Raw genomic sequence first — 7,359 nt, forward strand, 5'->3', positions numbered from 1 at the left:
ATTGGGCGTGCAAAATTATTCAGCCCCCTTAAGTTAATACTTTGTAGCGCCACCTTTTGCTGCGATTACAGCTGTAAGTCGCTTGGGGTATGTCTCTATCAGTTTTGCACATCGAGAGACTGAAATGTTTTCCCATTCCTCCTTGCAAAACAGCTCGAGCTCAGTGAGGTTGGATGGAGAGCATTTGTGAACAGCAGTTTTCAGTTCTTTCCACAGATTCTCGATTGGATTCAGGTCTGGACTTTGACTTGGCCATTCTAACACCTGGATATGTTTATTTTTGAACCATTCCATTGTAGATTTTGCTTTATGTTTTGGATCATTGTCTTGTTGGAAGACAAATCTCCGTCCCAGTCTCAGGTCTTTTGCAGACTCCATCAGGTTTTCTTCCAGAATGGTCCTGTATTTGGCTCCATCCATCTTCCCATCAATTTTAACCATCTTCCCTGTCCCTGCTGAAGAAAAGCAGGCCCAAACCATGATGCTGCCACCACCATGTTTGACAGTGGGGATGGTGTGTTCAGGGTGATGAGCTGTGTTGCTTTTACGCCAAACATAACGTTTTGCATTGTTGCCAAAAAGTTCAATTTTGGTTTCATCTGACCAGAGCACCTTCTTCCACATGTTTGGTGTGTCTCCCAGGTGGCTTGTGGCAAACTTTAAATGACACTTTTTATGGATATCTTTAAGAAATGGCTTTCTTCTTGCCACTCTTCCATAAAGGCCAGATTTGTGCAATATACGACTGATTGTTGTCCTATGGACAGAGTCTCCCACCTCAGCTGTAGATCTCTGCAGTTCATCCAGAGTGATCATGGGCCTCTTGGCTGCATCTCTGATCAGTCTTCTCCCTGTATGAGCTGAAAGTTTAGAGGGACGGCCAGGTCTTGGTAGATTTGCAGTGGTCTGATACTCCTTCCATTTCAACATTATCGCTTGCACAGTGCTCCTTGGGATGTTTAAAGCTTGGGAAATCTTTTTGTATCCAAATCCGGCTTTAAACTTCTTCACAACAGTATCTCGGACCTGCCTGGTGTGTTTCTTGTTCTTCATGATGCTCTCTGCGCTTTTAACGGACCCCTGAGACTATCACATTGCAGGTGCATTTATACAGAGACTTGATTACACACAGGTGGATTGTATTTATCATCATTAGTCATTTAGGTCAACATTGGATCATTCAGATCCTCACTGAACTTCTGGAGAGAGTTTGCTGCACTGAAAGTAAAGGGGCTGAATAATTTTGCACGCCCAATTTTTCAGTTTTTGATTTGTTAAAAAAGTTTGAAATATCCAATAAATGTTGTTCCACTTCATGATTGTGTCCCACTTGTTGATTCTTCACAAAAAAATACAGTTTTATATCTTTATGTTTGAAGCCTGAAATGTGGCAAAAGGTCGCAAAGTTCAAGGGGGCCGAATACTTTCGCAAGGCACTGTACTACTGACTCATCTTTGCCAGAGTAATAGACTTCCTGGCAATTTAATTGATCATTTTCATATTTCAGATAGGCTTAGTTTGGGTGGCTACTGGCTAACGATAAGTTGCTGTAACATTGCACTGCCTTCAATATTATTGGATGAAGATGTAACATATAATCAATTCTACCACACCTTCGTTTCATCATAAAACCAGAGAGCAACCTCTGTCTGGTGAAGTCCACAAACCATATTGCATGTAAGTGAAAGTTAAATGAACTACAGCATGGTCAAGCAAGTTAATGTCGGACCTCTAAACTACTATTGATTAAGAACCACAGAGAGTTACCGCAAGTCACGAAGAAAACAGGAGCTGCCTCCACTATTCCAGCACCATTCCAACTTCAACATTTCAACATCATCAAATCAGCTATGCCTAGTCTAATACAGTGACAATTAAAATATACCATAAACAATTTAGCCCAATCAACGTAAGCTAAATATGATTTGTCTGTCCATGGTTGTGATTTGTGTGTGTGTGTGTGTGTGTGTGTGTGTGTGTGTGTGTGTGTGTGTGTGTGTGTGTGTGTGCATTCATTCAAGCAGAAAAAACATGTTGACTTACCCTACTTGTAGAGAAATGCCAATGCCATCCTCCTCTCTTTCATGTTGACGAAACAGTATATGACTCTGTCATACAGTACGCGTTCAGTTTTTGTTGTCATATGCTACCGGGCTAAAATGCTTGCTCGCTAGCCTAACTTCCTTTCATGGGCAACGATGCACCAGGCCAGCTAGTTAACATTAGCCTACTACATCTAGGCTACATGTTGAACTTCCATCCTCTCAGGCCAGGTGCACAACAACGTATGAATTAATGGTTGGATCACGATCGTCGTTATAATCATTAGCCAGTGCAGAGAATTAAGTAAAACCACAAGTCTAAATTCCTATCTCCATCCATGGCTAATTTAGGAAAGGGCCAATTTTAACTAGCTGGCTCGACAACGGAGGACAACAATAAGATGCAGCAATTCAAGTTTTCTTACATTTTGCTCTCAATGTGATATGATTGGTGTGAAGCCAAATCCAAACTGGCTTTCCTTGACATGTTTGTTTGTTCCGCCAGGACCATTCACATTTGAGCTCACTCAGTTTAGCTCAATGCTGATTGGCTATTATTTGATACTTTTTTTATCAAGGGAGGCAAAACGCTTGTTGGCTTCACTTGCAATCAATGCTACACGTGGCAACAATGTCCTGCTCTTTTTGACCAGACAGTATGGGCTACACAGAGAGAGACACTGAGGCGCTGCTCGCTCTGATGCTTCCTCCAGTGAGATACATTCAGCCTCTCGCGAATTGAACAAAATTATGATATACATAGAGACGAAAGACAAATAATTTGATATGTCATTTAAAAAAAAATATTGGTACATTTTTGGTAAAGCCTGGCTTCCCTTGGCTTCCATCAAAGTGATAGCTGGTGCAGACGGAACATCCATCCAATCCAGCAGCGTCTGCTAGAAGTAGGCCATGTGATTTAGCTTGCTCTGGACTCCAGAGAAGAGACATGATATCTGCCTAGTTGATATTGGCTGGACTTTCAGCTTCAAATGCAGGTGTAACACGCAGTTTATTTCTGTAGCCTATCTGAAAATGCATCACCCGTTCATGGCTGTAACGACAGGCTACCTTTGCGTAGCGATCATTCGTGCGTGCGCGTGTGCCAGGGTCACCACTCCTTTTTGGAGGTCACAGGTCAGAAAGTTTGAAAACCACTGGGATACAGGATAGTGGCAACATAGGGAGTTTGGATGGATATAGTAATGGTAGGCTACAGTATTTTGGACAAAGCTGTGTTGGTCAATGTTAGTAAGTACAGCCTTTCCTCATCAGAGTGTGCTGCTTGCCCCTCTTGTAATAATTGCTCAACAAGTCTGTGACCCCGGTTGCAGATTTTTTTTTTTCCGGGGGTGCCCTTTGTTCTGTTCGAGAACATGCCCCCTAAATGGTCTGTGCACGGCCGATGGGAAGGAGGACTGGAGAGCGAGATTCAAGAGTGGGACTGGATCTGTGGATCTGCTCCGAAAGCACCGGTGGAATCAAAAACAGATTGGGGTCATTTGATGCGACGTGATTTGATTTGTGATTGGTACAAGGTCTCCCGGAAATTGGTGTGCGTGGGCTGTCTCCGAGACACCCCCTGTCACCACGGCTGTGAGATATGGCGAGGGCCATGCAATGTGTCACATCATCAATGACCTTTTTGGAATTAATGTTTGTAGTGTTGGTCCTGAGGAGCATTATTCAAAACAGTGACAAGCAGGCTAGTGCACAGCAAGAGACGAACAACACAGCGTTATATGCACAAGTAATGAATTGTCACCATTTGTCACCAAGGTGTTATTCAAAACAGTGACTAGCAGGCTAGTTTACAGCAAGGGACAGACAGTAGGGTTAGAGACGCACATTTCTGTCGCCATTTGTCATCAAGGCACGGTGAGTGTTCACCTTAACCTCTGTCTTAGTTAACCTCTGTCTTAGTTTACTCTCCAGATGCACACAGAGTACATTAACTAGGCCTTAAAGTGTCCATCGTGACATTCTGTAAGGCTGTGATCAATGACAATCCTAATAGCAGACCTGGGTTCAAATATACAGTATGTGTACACTCAAAAAATGTGGGGTTCAACAAGGGTTCTTCTAAGATCCTCAAAGCTCTTTGAAGAACCTTAGAGTTCTTGGCACTGAACGTGGCCCCCAAAAGGTTCTTCCAATAACCCAATAGGAGGTGGGGTTCATCAAGGAACCTGCTTAGTTGGTGGGGGTTCTTGCAGGAACCTAACTGCCCAACTGAAACATTTAGGTGCAGGCACTTCACTGAAAAACGTAAAGATCTCTTCAATTTAAGGTAAGGTTTGTCCTTTGTATGATCTACATTTATTTTGTTTAATGATGATACCATCTATCTTTTCATATTTGTGCCAATCTTTCAAAAACAGAAAATGGACACAAGTCAATGGATATCAATCAACAAAGAGGTAAGAATATTTTGAAGGCTAGCTGTATTGAGTGCAGATGACTAAACTGCTCACCTTTGTGTCTGTGTCTGCAGGTATGAAGACGAGGAGGCATACAAAGGTATGTCAATAGGTATTGGTATGTTATTATGCAGATCACATTTACCATATTCCTCTCTTACCTCTTCAATGAATATCCCATAGGCCTCTACATTATGGACATGGTATGTGTATGAAAACCATTATCAAAACCGTTGTTTTCATTCCCATTTACCACAAAAAAACAAGGTATGAATACTGTAGTGTGCATGTTTTATTAATCATCTGTATAATTACTATTCTTTGGGATTCACAGACGTCACCCTCCCTGCACCTCTGATGAATATAACAGGAAACCTGTTTGATCACCATGCTCTGCAAAATCATTCTGGCTATGGATACGGAGAACATCAACACATTAATATCAACACACCATTGGATTTGGGGCTCTGCTGGGAGTTTACCTCATATTTAGATTGTTTTATTCTGCTTTGCCTCTAAAATCATAATAAACACTGAGAACTAAAATACCGTGTTATTGTTGTGATTGTTATGCATATTATTATTAATATTAATGATAGTAATAGGGGAGGGGGGGTAGTTCAAAATGAACCCCAAAAAGTTATTTGAGGATCCATTAAAAGGGGTTCTTTAAAGAACCTATAGGGGTTCCCCCACAGTTTCAATTTGACGAACCCCTGAAGGACACTCCAGGAACCTTTGCTTTTTAGAGTGTATTGGAATAATTGTTATTTAATTCTATTAAGCTATTTATTTATGTGGCCCAAATCAACTACCATTTTCAAATAATTTCCTAAAAATGTAGTACTATTTCAAAGTATTTTAAAATACTTTTTTCAAATACTATTTTCAAATACCTGGGTTAAATGCATGGGATTGTAGTTGAGTATTTTCTAAGTGTATTTCAAAATACATTCCAAAAAAATCGAAATACTTACCTCCAAATAAATTGAAATACCCTTTGAACCCAGGTCTGCCTAATAGCCTCAAAAAAAGCAGTCCCTTTCAACATGCTATCATGCCCAGTCTCCATCTCTGTCTCCATTTCCATAGTACCATGCTGGGTTCCTGAGCCCTGGTAGTACCTCCTCCCCCTTCACACATGCATACTATCGTCCTGCTATCGCCGTAGCCTACTAGTGTATTCCTGAGCCCCAGATAGCTAGCCAACGCTAGGCCATTGATTTCTCCAGGACCAATTAGCCTAGCGTCAAAGATCTCACTCAGAAGGTTCAGGACAGTGGGGGATTCACTCTCTTTAATCACACATCAATGCTAGCCCCGGAGTGACACACACACGTTCACACACACACGCACACACACGCACACACATCAATGCTATCCCCAGAGCAATCCTCGATCTCTCTCTTCTGTTTATCCTCGGCAACCCGAAGCCAAGTCGCTATCGATTGGGCAGCGCTAGCGGGGATAGTACTATCACTGGCCACTGCTCCTCGCGGCTGTGTGTGTGTGTGTTTATGTGTGTGCGTCTGTGGCTTAGAGACAGTTGGACAGAAACCCTGAGTGATGATTTCCTCATAAACTGTCATTGATTTTATGACAGTGTGATCATGGCCACGGTGGTGACGGTAATGCCATCTCTCTAGATCTCTGTCCCAGTGGCACCGTATTCATGCACTATGCACTGGTTAAAGGCAGTGCACTAGGTAGGCAAATAGGGTGGCATTCGGGACGCAGCATAGATCTCCTTCCCTGTTAGAGAAGACTGGAGGAATTATCCTCTCACCCGTTACCACTGGCCTCTCTGAAGGCCTGTGGTGTGTGTGATCGGATTATAACGCAATACCTCTAAGCAGATCTCCAGTTGCTAGCCATTAACTCATGCAGGTTAGTGAAATGGTTTGCGTGTTTTCACATTGATTTAGTATTTTAGGAATCATTAAATGGTTGATGGCTTACATCAGTGGGTGACCAATGACTACATTTGAGCCTGTGGTCTTGCTGTGGTCTGGCCGTTCATAACCACAGTTTCAAAGGCGCTTCTATTTAACCTCTTTTATCTCTACCAATCATATCGCTTTCGCCCCTCTCCCCCTCACTCTCTCCTCATTGTAAAATGTTCTTACATGTTAGTGAGCCGTTTTGGAGTGTGTCGGATGGCAGTCTTTGAGCAGTATTACTTGACAAGAGAGCAAAACAGGTTTTTATACTGTAATTCTCTTCTAGCCTTTGATTACCTCTGATTGGCCCTATCCCACACCGTAAAGCAAGAGAAATGAGGAATACGTTGACTGCAGTGTTTTAATCCCATAATCCATTGGAGAGGAGCTCAGGGATGACTACTGTTTGATTACCTCATCACTAGGCCTAGTCCAGAGGGTCTGTCCGCTCAGATCAGAGAGATAGAGTTTCTCTGTAGGTTCTGCAGGGCATTCAGACCCCTCAACTTTTTACACATTTTGTTAGGTTACAGCCTTCTTCTAAAATAGTTTTTTTTTATTCCCATCATCAATCTACACACAATACCACATAATAACAAAACAAAAACAGTTTTTTATTTTGTTGTTGCTAATTTATAAAAAATAAAATGGAAATATCACAATTACGTAAGTATTCAGACTCTGTACTCAGTACTTTGTTGAAGCACCTTTGGCAGCGATTACAGCCTCGAGTCTTCTTGGGTATGACGCTACAAGCTTGGCACACCTGTATTTGGGAAGTTTCTCCAATTCTTCTCTGTAGATTCTCTCAAGCTCTGTCAGGTTGAATGGGGAGTGTCACTGCACAGCTATTTTCAGGTCTCTCCAGAGATGTTAGATCGGGTTCAAGTCCGGGCTCTGGCTGGACCACTCAAGGACATTCAGAGACTTGTCCCGAAGCCACTTCTGCATTGTCT

This window comes from Oncorhynchus clarkii, chromosome 8 (assembly GCF_045791955.1).
Source record: "Oncorhynchus clarkii lewisi isolate Uvic-CL-2024 chromosome 8, UVic_Ocla_1.0, whole genome shotgun sequence".
Lineage (NCBI taxonomy): Eukaryota > Metazoa > Chordata > Actinopteri > Salmoniformes > Salmonidae > Oncorhynchus > Oncorhynchus clarkii.